This window comes from Phalacrocorax aristotelis, chromosome 11, assembly GCF_949628215.1.
Source record: "Phalacrocorax aristotelis chromosome 11, bGulAri2.1, whole genome shotgun sequence".
Lineage (NCBI taxonomy): Eukaryota > Metazoa > Chordata > Aves > Suliformes > Phalacrocoracidae > Phalacrocorax > Phalacrocorax aristotelis.
The window spans coordinates 21,188,656-21,206,046 of record NC_134286.1 but is presented as its reverse complement, the minus strand read 5'-3'; positions in this window follow the sequence as shown (position 1 = coordinate 21,206,046).

Here is a 17,391-nt window from a genome sequence, read left to right as displayed (position 1 = left end):
AGAAGCGAACACAGCACACGGGGAATACAGCACGGCCCAAGTGTTGCGCTACCAGATGCATTATTTTATTACTTTATTTATTGTAAAGCGTTGCCTATCGTTGCTTTTAAATACCTATGAAGAAAAGCAAAATTCCTTAATAACGCAGGACCTTTCCAGAGACAGCTCTCTGCCTCCCCGCCCTGCTCCCCAAGACAAGCAAAATTTCAGCATTTTATATATTCTGGAACATTTCTCTGAATTTTGTAAGAGTAATATAAAATGGCAGCAAAAGACTGGCCTCATAAAGGTGCCTTTAAAGAGATGTTTAGATATAGTGACATGTTTGAATGAGATAATCTTCACTTTGTATTTTGGAGGTAAACTTTAGAGGGACATTTTCATTGATCGCTCGCCAAGAGGAGTATTAATCTTTTAAATGTAAAGCCTTCATTTACGTACACACACATATAAATACATACAATATATGAAAGCTGGTAATTTTGAGAACCTCATTGTGCAAGATGACATTTTCTTTTCATCCCTAGTCGTTTTTTAAGCATAAATGGTCAGTTTTGGAACTTCTGTTTTCTGTTGATGCATTTTAGAACTAAAAATAAGAAAGCAAGCCTCCCGTCTGCAGCATGTCAGTTCTTTCTTTCAGTATTTTGGGGGTGGTTTGGTTGCTTTTCCCTCGCTGATGGGCCGAAGCAGAAGAGGACAGGAGAGGGCTTTGCCTCCTGCCGAAGGGGCACGAGGAGACAGGGCTGTTGCAGCTATTCGTGCGCTGAGTGTGACCTGGGCCTCGTCCTCCCTGAGCTGCAGTGCCCAGAGCAAGGCGCTGAGCAGCGCACAGCCTTTTCCCACATTAGGTTCCAGTGTTAACAGGGCTCACCGAGGCTGCTTTTTTGCTCTGCCTCAGGCCTCATGCAGCATCACTGCAAGTGCCCAGCGCAGACTGGGGCTGCACTACTTCCATTTGTTTCTCATTTTGAAAGGCACTGCATTCAGATCATGAGAGTTAACGTCAATTTTTATGAAATTACCGTTTTCAGAGGCTGACAGGAAAAGCCACACGCTGGGGCTGCCTGAGGCTGAGTCGGAGCCCTGCCAGCCAGCAATGATGCTACACGATAGCAACCCCAAAGGGCTTAGCCCTTTCTTCACCTCCAAACACCACGGGCTTTTTTGCTTACTTCATTTGAAAGGGTTTGGGGTTTCTGTGACCACCCCACAGGGAGAGGCTGTCCCCGATTTGGGGAGAGGGGCACTTCTGCCTCTTTTCCTGCTTGCAAAAGCTCCCAGCGTGTCGCCCAGCAGCTCCCGAGCTGCATTTCTGCTCGCTGCCTGGCCGGCAACCTCTGGCGAGCGCTGTGCAACCGCTGCGACTGGCATCCTGCCTGCTCCGGGAATGCGTCCCTTCAGCCCGTCCTGCTCCGGGAAAGCCCGTGGAAATGTGGTAGGTCAGTTGGTGGGTTTTTTCCAGACAAACTCGTTTTCGTTCAACTCATTCCCATCCCTTTGCCTTCCCATGCAAAGCTGAGAGCAGTCGGACCCTTTTATCATCCTCGAGAGCTTTCCTGGAGGGAAATATTTACCCTTTTAATTCAGCTCCATGATTAAATCCCGAGTCGATGGAAAGACCCCAGTGCTGAGCAAGCGCGAGGGAGCTGGTGTTCGAGGATCTCTGCAGCTTTCCAACCTGCAGCGACGCATTCGGGGGCCAGGGGAGGCTGCTGGGTCTCCTTCTTGGGGGTTAATCAGGCAGCGAAGCAAAGATTTCCTATCAGAAGTCGTGTACAGTGCACAGGATTATGGTTTGCACAGGCTTTGGTTTTTTAAATGCTGAAGAGTTCCAGGAATGTCACTTCTTGCAGGGGTGGGGAAGCAGTTTCTGCCCCGCTGCATGCCCCGTCTCCCCAGCCAGGCAAGTCCCGCACCGGGACAGCCGAGAGGGCACCAGAGGCTTAGAAAAAGAGGAAACAGAAGGATTGGGAATTGCTTAATTAGAAACAGTTTTCTCCTTTAATGTTCTGCAATTACTTTGAGGCCAGTAGAATTATTAGGATTATTAATCACTGAATTTCCAGAGAACTAAAGTTAATAATATCATAATTGGGGCGTACCGTACAGCAGTAATTGCTAAGTGCCAGCGGGCAGCTAATGAAGTCTTCCAGCCCTTCTCTCGAGGCAGAGCTTATTTCTTCTAAGTCTGCATTATGGGTAACTCGGCTGCAGAGGGTTAAAAGTTGGGGTAAGCGCAGCAGGCCGCCGTGGATCGGGGAGGCTGAGGCTTTCAAGGACGCTGCCCACATTTCCAACCACGCCAATCACATCTCAGGCCACTTGCCTTCAGGCGGCTTCGGCGTGGGTGCCGAGGCGGGCAAGGAAAGGTGCTTTCTGCATGAGGTCCTCCAGCTGGAGCCGCACCAAGGTGCTGGTGTTTTGGTCCTGAGCAGGCTGGGAGAAAGCCTTTCTGTCCAGGTGTGTTGCTTCATGAGGTTGTTACCACCCCACCCACAGGGAGTGAGAGGGGATTTAGATGGTAAAGTATTGCCACGCTCTAGCAAGGAAGGGAGAAGGCACCGTTCAGCGATAAGGAGTGAAGCATGGGGGGGTTGCAGGATGCTGAAGCAGGGGTTTTCCCACTCCTTCCTTTGAAGAAGGAGTTCATTCCGGATTTGGTATCCCTCAGCTTCAGCCTCCTGTGAACATACTGTACCATCACCACCCGCTGCGGATGCTGCAGCCCAGCCCACCACAGCGCTGGCATGGGTGAGGTGATCTCTTGGGGTCCTTCATAGCCAAGAAGCAAACAAGAAGACAAAGAATAGAAGAAAACAGGTATATTCAGTAGTCCTGCTCTCTGACGCTGGCAACACGCAAGCTCAGGGTTGAGATGAATGGTGAGTGCTTGTGGAGCCGGGGGGGATGCGACCGACACGAAAGGCTGGCGCAGCAGGAGCTCAGGAAGGCACAACACAGCTTCAACAGCCTCCAGAGCAGCTTGTCTAACTCCAGTCTGCTCAGTCACATGAGACACCCTCTTCCTAACTACAGCCTGCTTTGCAGACACCCAAACACTTCAACCCCTTGCGCTGTGCCTGTCCCCAGGCCCCAGGCTGGCTGTGGGGGGCAGTTCATAAACCCGCGGTGGCACCCTTTTGCCAGCTGCAGGGAATCAGCCCTTCCCGTCGCTGCCCTCGCAGGTGGGATCCTGTCCCTGTCGAGCCCCCAGCCCTTGCTGCCCCAGGAGCTTTCACCCTGCCCTGGGCTCTCCCCGGGTGCCGCAGGGTCTTGCTGGCCGTGGCAAACAGCGTCTGCCTTCACATCATGGTAGGAACTTCTACACGCTGATGCCAGAGTGTTTCCAGACATTTGAGACCACGTGAAAATGGTTGCACCCTAACTCTAGAGGGAAATAATAGTTGCAACATAATTGCATTAGTGCCAACTGCAAATTACCCAGATGAGGAGGTTAAAGCTGACTAAGTAAGCAATACAAATTACAGATGCAAGAGCCGGCATAGCCACGTGCTACACATAAAACTCAGGTTTAACGTGGAGAGTCAAAACAGTTTCAGGTCGCTTGTGCAGACATGGGGTAATGCCTGTTCTCCCCCATGCAGAGCCCCAAATGAATGCCGCCAAGTGACAAACCTGAAATCCAAATTTAGCCCGTCCCACAACCTGTTAAGAAAATGAAACCTAAATTTCTGTCGTATTTCAAATGCCCGGTGTAGTGAGGATAAGCAGCCTTGCCATGCCACCTCCGCTTGTGCACAGTGGTTTGGTGGTTTCACCCTCAAACGCTGCTCCTGAGGCTTCAAAAAAGGCACCCCAGGCCTGGATGGTAAAAAAGGTGTTTTATGGAGGGACTGAGCGCATCAGGCTTGAACGGGACTGTGTGTCACGTGGAGGGAAAGGCTTCAACACTGATGCGTGTATTTATTCTTTATAACTAAAGCCCGGGGGTTCAGGGCGCTGAGGCTGCAGGCTGCCTGAGCAAGGCATTGCCCACAAGACGATGCTCTGCCGTACTCCTCATTGCAACGGCACAAAGCGCTGCTCAGCCCGTTGCCCTCCGTCGCGGGGCTGGTGCGTCGATGGGCATTAGCCAGCTTTCAGGCATCGGACCAGCAAAAAGGCACATTTCTCCAGTGTCCAGCCCTGCAGGGAGACCGGACCGAGCCGGGACAGGTCGTCCCGAGGGCCACCCCAGGGCCGTGGTGCTGCAGCGGCGGTGCCGAGGCACCGCTGGAGACGCCCCTGTGCCTGCTGTGCCTTCCTCTCTTTTTTTTTCTAATGTCAAGGAAGGGAGAAATGAAACCATATGTTTGGGGAGGTCGGGGATGGATTCCAGGAATGTTTTGTTCTGGGTTAATGTTAAACATTTCACTGGTGCTTTGTCTCCGTGTGTGTGTGCACACGCGTCGTTGCTCTTTGTTTTAAGCAGGCCATTGCAGTTATCCCACAGCGCTGAAAGTAAATAACCCCCCAACAAAACATTTGAGCAGCTTTCACGGCTAAATTCATCCTCCCATCTTTTTTTTTTTTCCCTTTGCGTGGGGGCCATTAGGAAAAGAAAACAACGTTTGCCTTTGAGGCACAGAGTCACGCTGAAATTGTCTTTATTTTTTTTAATTATGGTGGGTTTTAAGCCCAATCCCAAACTTCACTGGAGAGCTTAAGTTCTTCTTGTAAAATTTCCTAAAGCCTCCGAGGCAGGAGCGTGGGACCTCTCCAGGAGCGGAGATTTCCCTGGAAAGGTGCCTTGTGTTTCGGCTGGGCTGCGGCTCCCGGCGCTGGTGTGTTTGAACCAGCCCGGGTGGGGGGGGAGGGCGGCACAGCCCGGGGGGGGACCTGCCCCACGCATCTTGCAAAAAAAAAATCCCTTCTTGGTTCCTCCGCTGATTTTCACAGAAAGAGATGATATAAAAGGTGGCTGAGCTTCTCAAACGAGGGGTTTCTGGCTAATTCAGAACATTGTTACTGGGGACCGTCTGATGTCCTGTTATTATTTGTCATGTACTTAGGTATTCCTCTGGCTTCACAGCATTTCTGCTCCTCCTCATGCCTTTTCCTCCAGCTTTGCTGTACTTCCAAAAAATGCCAAAATGTCCGGTTTTTCAGGTTTCCATTTTGGATTTCCCCTGCAAGCCACGGGTTCCTCTCCCACCCCCCGCTTTCTCCCACCACCTCTGCTTCGCCCACCCTGGGACGGGTCCCCACGTCCCTCTGGACAGAGGCAGCAGCAACACGAACCTCATCTTGACTTAGCGCCAGGGATACACATCTTCACCATTACACCCAGGAGGTGCGTTAACAACAATCCCAGCCCGGGCTGGCGCCCACCTCCAGGGCACAGGGTGGCACTGCCCGCGCAAGGCAGCCGTGGCCACTTGGCTCCCGGGCTTTGGTATAGCGTAAAATGGGCATTCCTGGCGTTGCTGGGTCTCGAGCATGGCAAGCAGGCTTTGGGAAGAGCTGAGTTTCCCAAAGTTGGAGCTGTGAACATGCTGCAGTGATGCTGGAACCACAGAAGCTGCAACGGGAGGCTTTGGTGAGTCACAGAATCACAGAAGGGTTTGGGTTGGGAGGGACCTTTAAAGCTCATCCAGTCCAACCCCACCCCAGGGTGCTCATCCAGCCCCATCCAGCCTGACCTGGCATGTTCCCAGGGATGGGGCATCAACCACCTCTCTGGGCAACCTGGGCCAGTGTTTCAGCACCCCCAGCATAAAAAATTTCTTCCTTAGATCCAGCCTGGATCTACCCTCTTGTAATTTAAAACCGTTACCCTTCATCCTGTCACAACATGCCCTACTAAAAACTCTGTCCCCATCTTTCCTATAGTCTCCCTGTAAGTACTGAGAGGCCACAATAAGGTCTCCCCGCAGCCTTCTCTTCTCCAGGCTGGACACCCCCAACTCTCTCAGCCTGGCCTCGCAGCAGAGGTGCTTCATCCCTCTCATGATTTTTGTGGCCCTCCTTTGGACCCACTCCAACAGCTCCTTGCCCTTCCTGTGCTGAGGAGCCCAGAGCTGGAGGCAGCGCTGCAGGGGGGTCTCACCAGAGCGGAGCAGAGGGGCAGAACCCCCTCCCTCGCCCTGCTGCCCACACTGCTGGGGATGCAGCCCAGGGCACGGTTGGGTGTCTGGGCTGCGAGCGCACATTGCTGGGTCACATCCAGCTTCTCATCAACACCCCCAAGTCCCCTGCAGGGCTGCTCTCAGCCCCTTCATCCCCCACCTGTATTGATACCGGGGGGTGCCCCGACCCAGGTGCAGCACCTTGCACTTGGCCTTGTTGAACCTCATAAGTCCTGCACCTCTTTTTCTTCCACTTTTCACCATTTCCCCTGTATTTCAGTTGTGTCTATTTCTAAAGCAAACTCGAGGCAGTTTTCATTTCTCACTGGTTTACAGCACCAGAAGAGCCCCCCCAGCACAGCCCCGCCCTTGGCGGGGGTCAGCACCCACGTGTGCTATTTCTGCCCTGGCTGGGGACAACGGCTGTAACCAGCAGACTTGCAGCTATTCGTGCTTTGCTGGGTAAGTACCTTTGAAGCAAGCGCTTGGCTGCTCCGACGAGCCAGTGTTTGGGATTTTGGAAAGCAGCATAAAGAAACCAACTGCTGGCTTTCCTGACATCGATGCTTTAAAAAAAAAGTATTTCATGCTTCATAAACATGCTGAATCAGAGGCACGTCTCGTTTCTCACCTAAATAGCACTATCAGTGTCTGCTCCGTGCTGCGGGCTGGATTCTGGCACCGGTGATGGACAGTGCTCCCAGCACAGGTGATAAACAGAGCAATAACAAAATGCAGCCTGGGGGGCTGGAGGTGCAACAAGGCAGCTGTGATTTCAAAACCTTGCTGGGACCCTTATTAAATTCATTTATGCTTCTCAAAACAATGGGTACTTTGCTGGATTACACGTAGCTGCAAAATATTGGTCTGAAGAAGGCATGAAACGTGTTGCTGCCCCATGAGAGGAGCCTGGGGCTCTACTGGAAGGCCAAGAAGCAGGAAAATCTAAAATGCAATTAACTTTCAAACAAAAAAAAATCAAAACACACATTCCCCTTCTCTCACTGGCATGGGAGGTAAGACAGACTGCAGGAGGACGGATGCAGGTTTGCCCCAGTGTTGCAAAAGAAACTTTACAAGTGGTGCAATACAGAAATGATGTGGGTTTTGGGGGTTGCATCTTTGCAACCCAATATTTTTTGGACCATCTTTGCACTTGGCCATGCCATGAAGCAGAGCCCACAAGCCACCCCTGGGCAGATACATTAAGCCACACCGGCTGTCCGTGGCTCAGGAGCAAGCGCAGGGCACTTGCTACAGGGCACACGGGCCGCGGCTGCGTCACCCAGGCCTTATACCAGTCTGTTTCTTCTCCCTGCAGCCCTTTGGGGCCCACCCAGGGGCTGCCAAATCCAGCTGGAATCGGTCCTTTCTTTCCCTGCTGTCCTGGCACGGCCTGAAGTCAGCACCTTCACTGCCACCGCAGCCTCCTCGCCCCGTCCCAGCTGCCGCGGTGCCTTGGGGCTGGAGAGCGCCAGCTGGGGTGGGTTTCATGGGCCAGCCTTGGAGGGAGCCACCCCGCGTCACCCTGGCTGGGTGCTGCCCGCCTCGGGTTGTGTTTGTGGGGTTGAGGCCACTCGTTCCTCAAAAGCCTCTAGATGGCAATCGCTTGCAGCTCTGCCGAGGCGCCTCTTCTCACGCTGCCAACACGGAGCTCGCTGGGAAAACCGTGGCTTGTGGAGCCGCCGACGTTATTGCCAGCGACCCTTGCTGTTGCATCCTTCCAGGGAAGCAACAGTGCTTTGAGCCTGATGTTATTTCTCAGCATCCTTTTTGTGTAGCTACCGGCTAGTTCACTGAGCAGGGGGGTTCGGCACCTCCCCGCTGCTGCAGCACCTCTCCTGGGGACCTGGCTCCCACCGGTGCCTTGGGAGCAAGAAGCTGGGGGGCAAGCTGGAGAGCGCATCTCAGGCTTGCCATCAGCCCCGACACCAGCCTCTGAGCCCTGCAGGGGTCCAAAATACCTGGAGAAAAATAATAAAATCATCCATTTTATTTGTAGCTGGCTAAAAAAAGCTTTTACTGTTGCATCTGAACTTAAAAGTATCTTTTTAAGTTCAGAGTGACTGGCCAGGCAAGGCAGGCCTTGTGGGCTGTCTCACTGCAGTGGGGGCCAGGGTGGGCTGAGCTCAGGGCACCCCAGATGTGGCCACCCCAGCCCGGAGCCACTCGCCGGGTGCCCTGTGCAGGGCTGTGGTGGGCAGCTGGGTCCTGCAGCAGATGGGTGACACCGGGGCAGCTTCAGGCCAGGAATCAGCAAATATCAGCCTTCCTCGGGCCTGGGCAAAGCATTAATCACGGCACAACATTGTCAAGACCAACGACACGACCAGAGCACTGCCACACACAGCACCCCACCCGTCCTTGGCAGACCCTGGCAATGGGCGCGGTAAATTGCATTTGTTGTGTTAAGAAAGGAGAGCGCTTCCAGCCCAGGGGACCGCTCACAGCAGCTGCCAGGCAGATAATACAGCAAATATTGCCAGTTTTCTCTGATAAAATATAATCACCGCTTATTTCAGCTTCAGTGACGGGAGATGGGGAAAAGCAAGAGTCACCTTCCAGCTTTGTTTCCGCATGCTCACGCTTATGCACAGGCACTTTTGCTCTCTAATTTCCATCTCTACTTTCTGCAGGTTACTGAGCTGCTGCCGGAGCTGGCAGCAAGACAGTGGGTTTTCACATGAAGACCCGCAATTTGATGTAGCAGCTGCATCCTACCTCCAGCTAAGGAAAAGGCTCGGCTCATCCTGCAGCTCCGGCTCGTCCCACAGCCCCCCGCTCATCCCGCAGCCCACCCTCTGCCTTCTGTTTCCCAGGTAACAAATTTTCTGCAAATAAAGGCTCAGATTTTTCAAGGAAGGTGCCTGGGCTCTTTCTGCCCTGCAGGTGGATCCCCTCTTTGCACCCCATGAGAACCATTTGCAGGTGAAGGTGTAGCCCGTGTGAGTCAGGGTGGGAAGCAGCCAGAGCCCCGCAGAGCAGCCCGGTGCGCAGCGCCCAGTATGGCTGGGCACAGTCACCAATCATCCCCCCCAAAAAAAGGGGGCTCCTCATTCACCCTGCATCAGAAACGGGGTGACCTGCTGGCATGCTGGGCACAGAAGAGCTTTCCCAGCATCTTTGGAGGCCTGGTTGTCCCTGGTGAGACATTTGCCCAGGGCTGGAGGGTCACTAGGCTCCAAGGACAAAGGGCCGCAGAAGGGAGCAAGTAGAAAATTATGAACCATTATAGAAAATGACAAATATTAGAATAATAAATAATGAAGTAAGAGGTAATTAATAAACCCTATTTATGCTGTGCTGCCTGGTTATTGATTTAGATGTGTTTTCAGCCTAGGCGGCCCTGACTCCTTCAGGATTTCACCTGTGGTTTTCCACCTTCCCTTTGTTAAAGCCCACCATGCTGCCGGTCTGTGCGGGACTCGCGGTCTCCTGGACCGCAAACTAGTCCTGTGTTTCCCTGGCACAGGCCGTCCTACGCCAGCGCTGGGCAGTTCTGTGTCCATCAGCACAGTCGTGGCCGTGTGTGTTAAAATCAGACCGCAGGGACAGGAAAATAACCCGCAACTGAACCCCGGGAATAACAGCATGGACGTGGTTGCATCCCATCCCTTGCTGGTGCAGTGATGTCAGAGACACCAGATGTCTCCGTTACTGCCCAATTTAACGGTCCTAATGAGGTCACTTCCATAAAAGAGGCAATTATTTCCTGGGAGCCATTTGCTAACATAATTAAGTCTGCTTTTATGCCTGGCTTTAGCCACTGGCTGAGAGCAGAGCTCTTGTGAAAAGCAAAGCAAGGAGGGACCGTTTCAGCAGCCACCACTGTGATGTGTCAGTCCATCCAAAACAGGAGCTTTTTGGTTTGTCTTTCCCAGAAATGGGTCAGGTCGGCTCCGGCTGGATCCAACTGGCAGCTTCTGCATCAGGAGTGGAGTTTCCCCAGTAGCTGCTGGTTCGGGCTGGAGCAGCAAGGTCGGGGGTCCCCGCCAGCTGGGGCTCGGCTGTGCCCGGGAGCGCGGGACGCGGAGCAGCCTCGCCTGTGGCACCAGCTCCCCTCGGCCGGCGAGGTGAGCTGCTCAGGTTTGCTAACACGTGTTCACCTGTGGCTGTAGCTGCTGCGGCACCCTGGGCTGGTTTTTCACCCTGTTTCACAACAGAAGCGATGGAAGCACCGTTCCAGGGATACACCACGTGCAACGTCATTTTTAAGTGTAAAAGATGGGTTTTAATGACTTGTATCTGATATCTTGGGGGCAGTGGAGCCTGGAGGAGTTTCGTCACTTCTTTTTTCTTAGAAAATCGATTCAGTAAAGATGTTACTCTGAGCATTTTTATTAAAATAAATAGGAAAGGGTCCCCAGAGGCCGTCCTGCTCCTTTTCCCAAACCTGATGGGTGAAACACAACCATGAGCAACTGCCAGGGCAGAGCAGCCGTAGAAGCAACAGCTCCCGCCCTTCCTGCTTGAGCACAGCTTTAATTAAAAAATAAACTGTCAGACACCATAAAAAATTAAAACTTAAATGCCTTTACCATCCATCTGCAAGTCTTCTGTGCAAGCCTGATGAGTCAGAGCAGCTGCCGCTCCCTGCCTGTCCTTGAAAGGCTCCGTGCCCCCACACAGGAGCCCGGGGTGGCATGCGGGGAGCGTGCCCACCTCCCGAGGCAGCTGTCAGCAAGAAGCAGGGGAGCCTGAGCCCCTCCTGCCAGCGCCAAGGAATGCTTTAAGTGCTGTCGTTTAATATTATATGGATTTTTCATGGACAAGGCAGATGCCACCCAGGTGGGGAGGAGTTTTGTGACCACACAGCAGGGCCAGGGCAGGGGCAGCCGCCACCACGCCGGGAAGCAAACACATAATGGGTGCCAGGAGTGGCCCGACTCTGTTGTGGGGGTCGCAGTGATGGGGAGAGCCAGAAATCCCACAGGGGAACTTTTAATCTACCCTATCTTGCTCTTAGTGCTTTGATCCTTTCCCCACATCAATAACTGGGGCAGTTTTTCACAGCTCTGCAAGGGGAAAGGTTTAGAAAATTACAGCGCTAGTTCCCTGTCAGGCCACCACTAAACTATTTAATCTCTTCTGAAAAATCAGCCTGGTGTCTGTTGTAGAGGGAAACTCCCCAAGCTCTGCCTGGAGCCTCGGTCTCTCCTTTTACACAGCTTTTTTGCATTCATCTGCTTTTTGCTATTACTGCTCCCAGTGAAGGCGGACATCCCCCTGTCCAGCACGCTGGGCTTGACAAAACTTGCTCAACTCCCAAGCGTGCTGCTGCTTTTGTGTGGTTATTCCTGTTAATTACTTCCTTTGTAGCAGAAGCCAGATGCAAAGCTGCCAGCATTGAGTGCTGCTTGGCTTTTGCCCTTGCATCTGCAGCCGCTGGCTTTGGCGACTCCTCTTGGAGCAGCGGCTCTCGGTGCCGTTGGCCGGGAGGATAAACAGCAGCGCTGCGAGGCACTTCGCTGGCGCTCCGACCCGCGGCCGTACTCCCGCTGCGCTCACCCAGCGATGCCCTGAAACCTTCCCTGCAGCTACTTCCAAAATGTTATTGCAAAATATTTCCCTTTTGGTGGTTTTCTGGGTATCTGGGTGTTGGATGCGCCGGGTTGTGTCGGTCAGAGCGGAGGATGCAGGAGCGGAGGCTGTGGCTGGGTACCAAACCCCATCGCACCTGCCCCGCGCTGGGGTGCGCTGCCCCGGGCACCCAGGACATGTGCCCGACCCTGCGGCTCCCGGGCGCCGACCCGCACACGCTGCCCGCACCCGGGCGAGGAATGGGTTTTGCAGCAGGCGCGGGTGGTTCTGGGCGGCAGGTGCTGGAGGGCTGAGGCGGCGGGGCTGCAAGGGGAGCAATTACGCTGGGGTCAGAGCAATCTTGTTATGGCTGAGAAAATAGGTCCATTAAACCCCAGACTTAATAGAGTTTCCTCTTGCTCTGGATCGATTTGCCCGAGTGTTTATTGACCGGCAGGAGCGACAGGTTGTCCCAGGCACATCGGCTGGTTTTGCTTTTCTTTCCTTCATCCCAGGCTCTCCTGGATTTTGCTGATTGCTTTGCCCTGATTTCTACATGGGAAAAACCCAGCTTATGATGAAGGACAGGGAAGATGATGCTCAGCAGGAGCATCACCGAGTCATTTACTCACTCATAGGAGTACGCATGCTGCAGTCCACAGGCTGTACCACAGATCTATGCCAGGAGAAATCAGATTAATAAGCTTCCCGGCAGGGCTGGGAGCAGAAAGAGGATTTTACGGTGCAGGTTGCAGCTTGCCCTGCGCTGAGCTCCCCCTGTAAAGCAGCAGAACCCACTGCGGGTTTGCTCTTGGGAGGCTGAACGGTCCTTCGAGGGGCTGAAGGCAGCAGTGCCCTCCCTGGCCCGCCGGCAGGGACGCCCACCACAAACGCCGCAGGGACAGCGTGCACACCAGCTGGTCCGTGCAAAGTGCTTGCACGAAATGGTGGTGTGCAAAGCACTTGCGTGAGCTGGCTGTGAAGGAACGCGGGCCGGGGATTATTCACAGGTGCTTTTGAGCAATGACACAATTCGGGGAAGTTTGCAGTCCTTTGCGAGCTGAGAAGCCTGCGGGGCGGTGAGACACCTCTGCCGCCTGAACATCATTCCCCGCCCTCCGTGGCCGGTGGACAGGAGACATCACCTGTCTCAGAGGACAGAAGGCATTTAAAACAACTTTGCAGCATTAAATACCCAAGACCGACAACAGAACCTGTGTGAGAATTGCCACCCACTCAACATCCTGGATGGCTTGGAAAACCAGGGGTTTATCGTTGCCCCCAGCTCTTTGCATTGCTATTCTCTGTTCAAAGCAGGGCGCCTGCAGCAGTCAGCGGCCGCAGTAGAAGGCAGAGCGAGAGGGCAGGGCTCACGTAAAGCCTCTCCCTGTACAGCTTCCTGCACTGATACGCTATAAGAGCAAATTGAACCCCAACCTGAACCCACAAACCAAACGGAAGGCAGGATCTGGGAACCTAAACCAGGTGCAATACACATCTGAGCGGCTTTTCTTCCTTGCCGACACCTCGTCATGGGGCGCTGACCTTGGCAGGCTTCTCCACCGTGGTGGCTGTCCCACGCTGGGCGTGGGTCCCACGCACGCACCCCAGCTCTTCCCAAAGTCTGCCCAGAGCCTGGCACATGCTGCTGGTGCTGGGGGATATTGGTTTTTTGAACTTTCAGCTGAACCTCCTCTAAGGCCATTGATGCCTGCTGTGGTTTTCTCAGACACCAAACATACTGTATTTTAAGTCAGAGATCTTCCTTTCCTGAGAAAAACATCAGCTTTTCTTCCGAGCTCCCTTCTTCCTGCCATGGGTCTCTGTTATCCTGTCAATGATTCCCTCCTTGGAAAGGAGAAACCTGGGTGCTTGCTGGGAAATTTAGGGGGTTGCACAGGTTCCCTGCAGTTAATCAGCTTGTCAGAGAGCTGAATGAAGGCTGGTCCCGTTGCCCTACGAGGTGGGTGCCAGCAGCACTGCCCAGCCAGCCCTCCGCTTCCCGCGCTGCAGCTCAGCCCTGGGAGCCCCCCGACGCCACCAGGCCTGGCTTCGGGTGCGAGGACCTGCAGTGGCATCCGCGTGCCCGGGGACAGCAGCCAGGTCCGTGCGGGGCGCTGCGCTGCCGCCACTGCCTTGGGCGCCTCCTCTGAAATGAGGCTGAAGAAAGAAAACCTGTCTTGGGAAGATAAAAACAGGGGCAGAGGAAGGGCCACCCGCTGCTGTCACTGCTGCTGCAGCATGCTTCGTTAGCGTGAGCTTAATTATACACTGAGCAATGGTCTAATCAGCAGTGACGTGGTGGGCTGGCAGGAGCGAGCGCTGCCTGCGTCTTGTTTCCCCGCAAGCCGGCCACTAGTGAGCACAGCTGCTGCAAAACCCCCTTACCCCCAGCTGCTGGTGAGCTTTAGCTTTTTGGTGGAAAAAAACTCACCCAATGAAAATTACCTCCCCCCCACCCCAAACCAAAATATTTCAGCCCTTGCAGGGTGAGCTGGAGATCCTGCACTGGGACCAGGGAGCTGCCAGCAGGATGTCCCTGGTCCCCCGGGGGAGGCTGGCGCTGGCTGATGCTCAGGCCAGGGATGCTACAGAAATGGCTCTCAATTGACCTTTTTGGCTATTTTGACAGGGTTTTGGTTTCATTACTTTTCTGGAGAAAAAACAGAGTTTTTTGGTAAAAAAGCCCCAGTCTGACATGGCAAGGACAAGCACGGGGTGCTGCAGCCATCAGCCTCTGGGTGCCTGGGCCTCCTTCTGGTGCTCTAAGACCTGCTTCCAAAAAACACGGCCTTTGACAAAGCCGTCAAGTTTTTGTTTTGGCCTTCTCCAAGAGAAGAAAGGAAAACGCGGCCCTTCCGCAGCGGGACTGGCTGGAGGAGGGGGGGGGGACCCCGTGGGGTGTCTGGGTGGGATCCATCCAAACCTCGACAGGGCCAGGAGGCATTGCCGGGGCTGGATGCTGGGGCACATCCCAGGAGGAGCCCTGGAGGACCCTCCAGCACCGGGGAGGAAATCTGTTCTGGGATCTGAGCTCTTCTTGCCTGAGCCTGGCTGAGCACAGGAACTGGGGCTTTAGCAAAAACATAGAGATGGTGAGTAAATAGGTGAAGGCAGAGGAAAACAGGGGGCAGCTGCTCAGCTTCCCTGGCACAAGTTGGGATCAAAGCCGCCCTGATGGAAACGTCAGGCCTGGTGCTGAGCGATGATTTAATAACTTTTATGGGTGAACCCATCACAGCCACTCTCGCCGCTTGGGCCAAGTGACTCACCAACAGCGCCGGCTGTGATCTGCTGCCGGAGACGAGACGGGTGTTTTGCCCCTTCCCGAAGGCTCAGGAAAGGTGAGTCCTTGTGGGAGCCTTCATTTTTTTTCCCCTGCAAGGTATACAAGAGCCAAGCGTGGCAGCAAGGCTCCCGGGGCGGGCAGCCAGGGCTGACATTTGGGGACAGAAAGGGAAATCCTGTGTCCAAAGGACACCTTCCCAGGGCAGGGGGAGGGGGAGATGCTTTTCCCTTTTTTCCCTCCCATCATTTGAGGATGCACCTGAATGGCCACACCGAGACTCTCTTTCTTTCCATCCGTAGCTGGCTTCACATAACCCAACAGGTTTCGGGGGGAATATTTGTGATTATGGATTGAAAAATGGGAACGCTTTGCAGTATTTTCTGAAAAGTTGCCATTTCCACACACAGCCCTGCCAAAACACTCGCTCGCAGAAGCGCTCATGGGAAGTGAGGCCGTGGTGGGAGCAGATCCACCTCCCAGCGTGGGGGGAAGGTGCTTTGTCATTGACGGGGAGGGTGGCGCCGAGGCTGCTCACCCCAGCGGGCAGAGGAGCCAGCGACACACCAGTTTGGGCAGGGGCTGGGATGCCCTTGATGCTCAGGTCCTCCCCTCACACGCTCAGGCGGGGCAGGGTACCCAGTGCTGCCCTGGCACCAGGGATGCTCCACTGGCCGGATCAGCACACTGAAGTCCCCATCGCCATCCAGCTCTGACGACGGTGAAAGACACCAAATGTTTCTGGGTGGAATTCTGTCAATATCAGGGTCAAGCATCACACAGCAACAGCTCCTCAGGGCTCCCTGATCTCCAGCAGAAACACCAGCACTGAGTTCCAGCAACACAAATCATTCCCGTGCCCCAAGGAGGTGGCCCATGTGGCCTTCAGAGCAGGTGTTTGCTGGCAGAGCGCGTTTGGAGGGCTCTCTTTACTCTTTTTTCATTACAGCGCTTTGCATTATATTTTATAATGCAATTTCTGGAAGCAGTAGTGAAGAGCATCTGCCGACAAGCACCTCCCATGGCCACCAGCACTGTCAAGCAGCTCTCGAGCCCAGGGCAGCAGCTGAACAGAGACTTTATACAGAGCTGGATGGCTTTCAATGCCTCATCCTTCCTGACTGAGCAGGAGAAAGGAAGGGGGAGAGGGGGCGACTGTAACTCTTCAAATCCCGCTCCATCACAGAGCAACATAAATCACCCCCAGCCACGGTCCTTGAGAGCCTGCTGCCGAATTCCCCATCTTTACAGTGCCAGAAAGAATTTAAAATATGATTTTCATTGCTAGTGTTTGTCACATCCTTCTTGTGCCGCTTAATGCTCATGTCTCCCTGCAGAATGAGCTTTATGCATTTCACGAGGCCTCCCCAAGTTTTCACGTTGCCTGAAGGGAGAAGTAATCCCCCTAATTCATTACAGCGACCTTTAGGAGGAGCACGAGTACCCCAGATGAGATGTATGCATGCATGAGGCCTTGCTGCCATGGGGTAAGGCAAAAACTGAGTGGCTCCGTGGGACCGATGAGCTCCGAGAGCCCGATGGACCAGGCTGAGGAGCAAGCGCTGTTCAGACAGGTGAAGATGCTCACGCCTGTGCTCATCAGTCCAACGCTGCATCCCGGGGCCGGTTATGCCAAGGCAGACTCGTGGCCAGATGGACGCGACTGTTTAATCTGCACCGACATCAGCAGCGACACCTGAGCGTTTACAGCATTGTTGAAGGGTAATAATCCTTCACATCCATAAAAAATCCAATTTTTCTTGGAGGGCTGATGACTGTCAAAGGGTTCTTGGCAATTGCTCTGGATATAGGCTGTGCCAGAAAATAAAAGCAAGGCTCGGCTATTCCCCAGCTGTCTGCCCCGAGCTCCGGAGCCTGTCAGCAGGCCCTGAGCTCCCGCTGCAGAAGGGCTGTCCCATGGGCTCCTTCTGTGCAAATTCAGTCCTACTGTATGGCTGCAGGCCATCTTAGTGCCCCGTGCAGACCTCTAGCAGGAGCCAGAGCAGCTCCTGTACTGTAGTGAAGTGGTGAGTGTAAGTACAGAAAGATTTATCAAAGGGACTTGGCACCAGGGTGCCTCTGGCAAATGACTTATTTTTTGCTTTCTCATACCTGTTTTTGCTGCAGGGATGAAATGCTCAGCTCTGGTCCGGAGCTCGGGCTCCCTGGTGCACCCATCCGTGTCCATCCTGCCCCGGGGACACTCTGGCAGCAGCAGCCCATGGCTGGGGAGGTAGGGGAGGGTCCTGCACAGCTGGGGCATGGGGGGGCCTCCACCTGCATGGGGGCCACGAGCCCTCCCGGGGCCGCCCCGTCAACCTGCACTGTGCCAGTGGTCTCAGGACAGACACCTTTTGGTCCCTTTTTTCTCTCTGCGGCAGGATCCTGCCGCCAGCGCTGGCAAAGCCCCCATGCCAGAGGGGTGTCTTGCAGGGCTCGAGATGGTTGAAAGCACCAGCACTGCTGGAGGTCAGGCACGGGCATACGCTGAGCGACTCGCAACCCTCCGCTCCT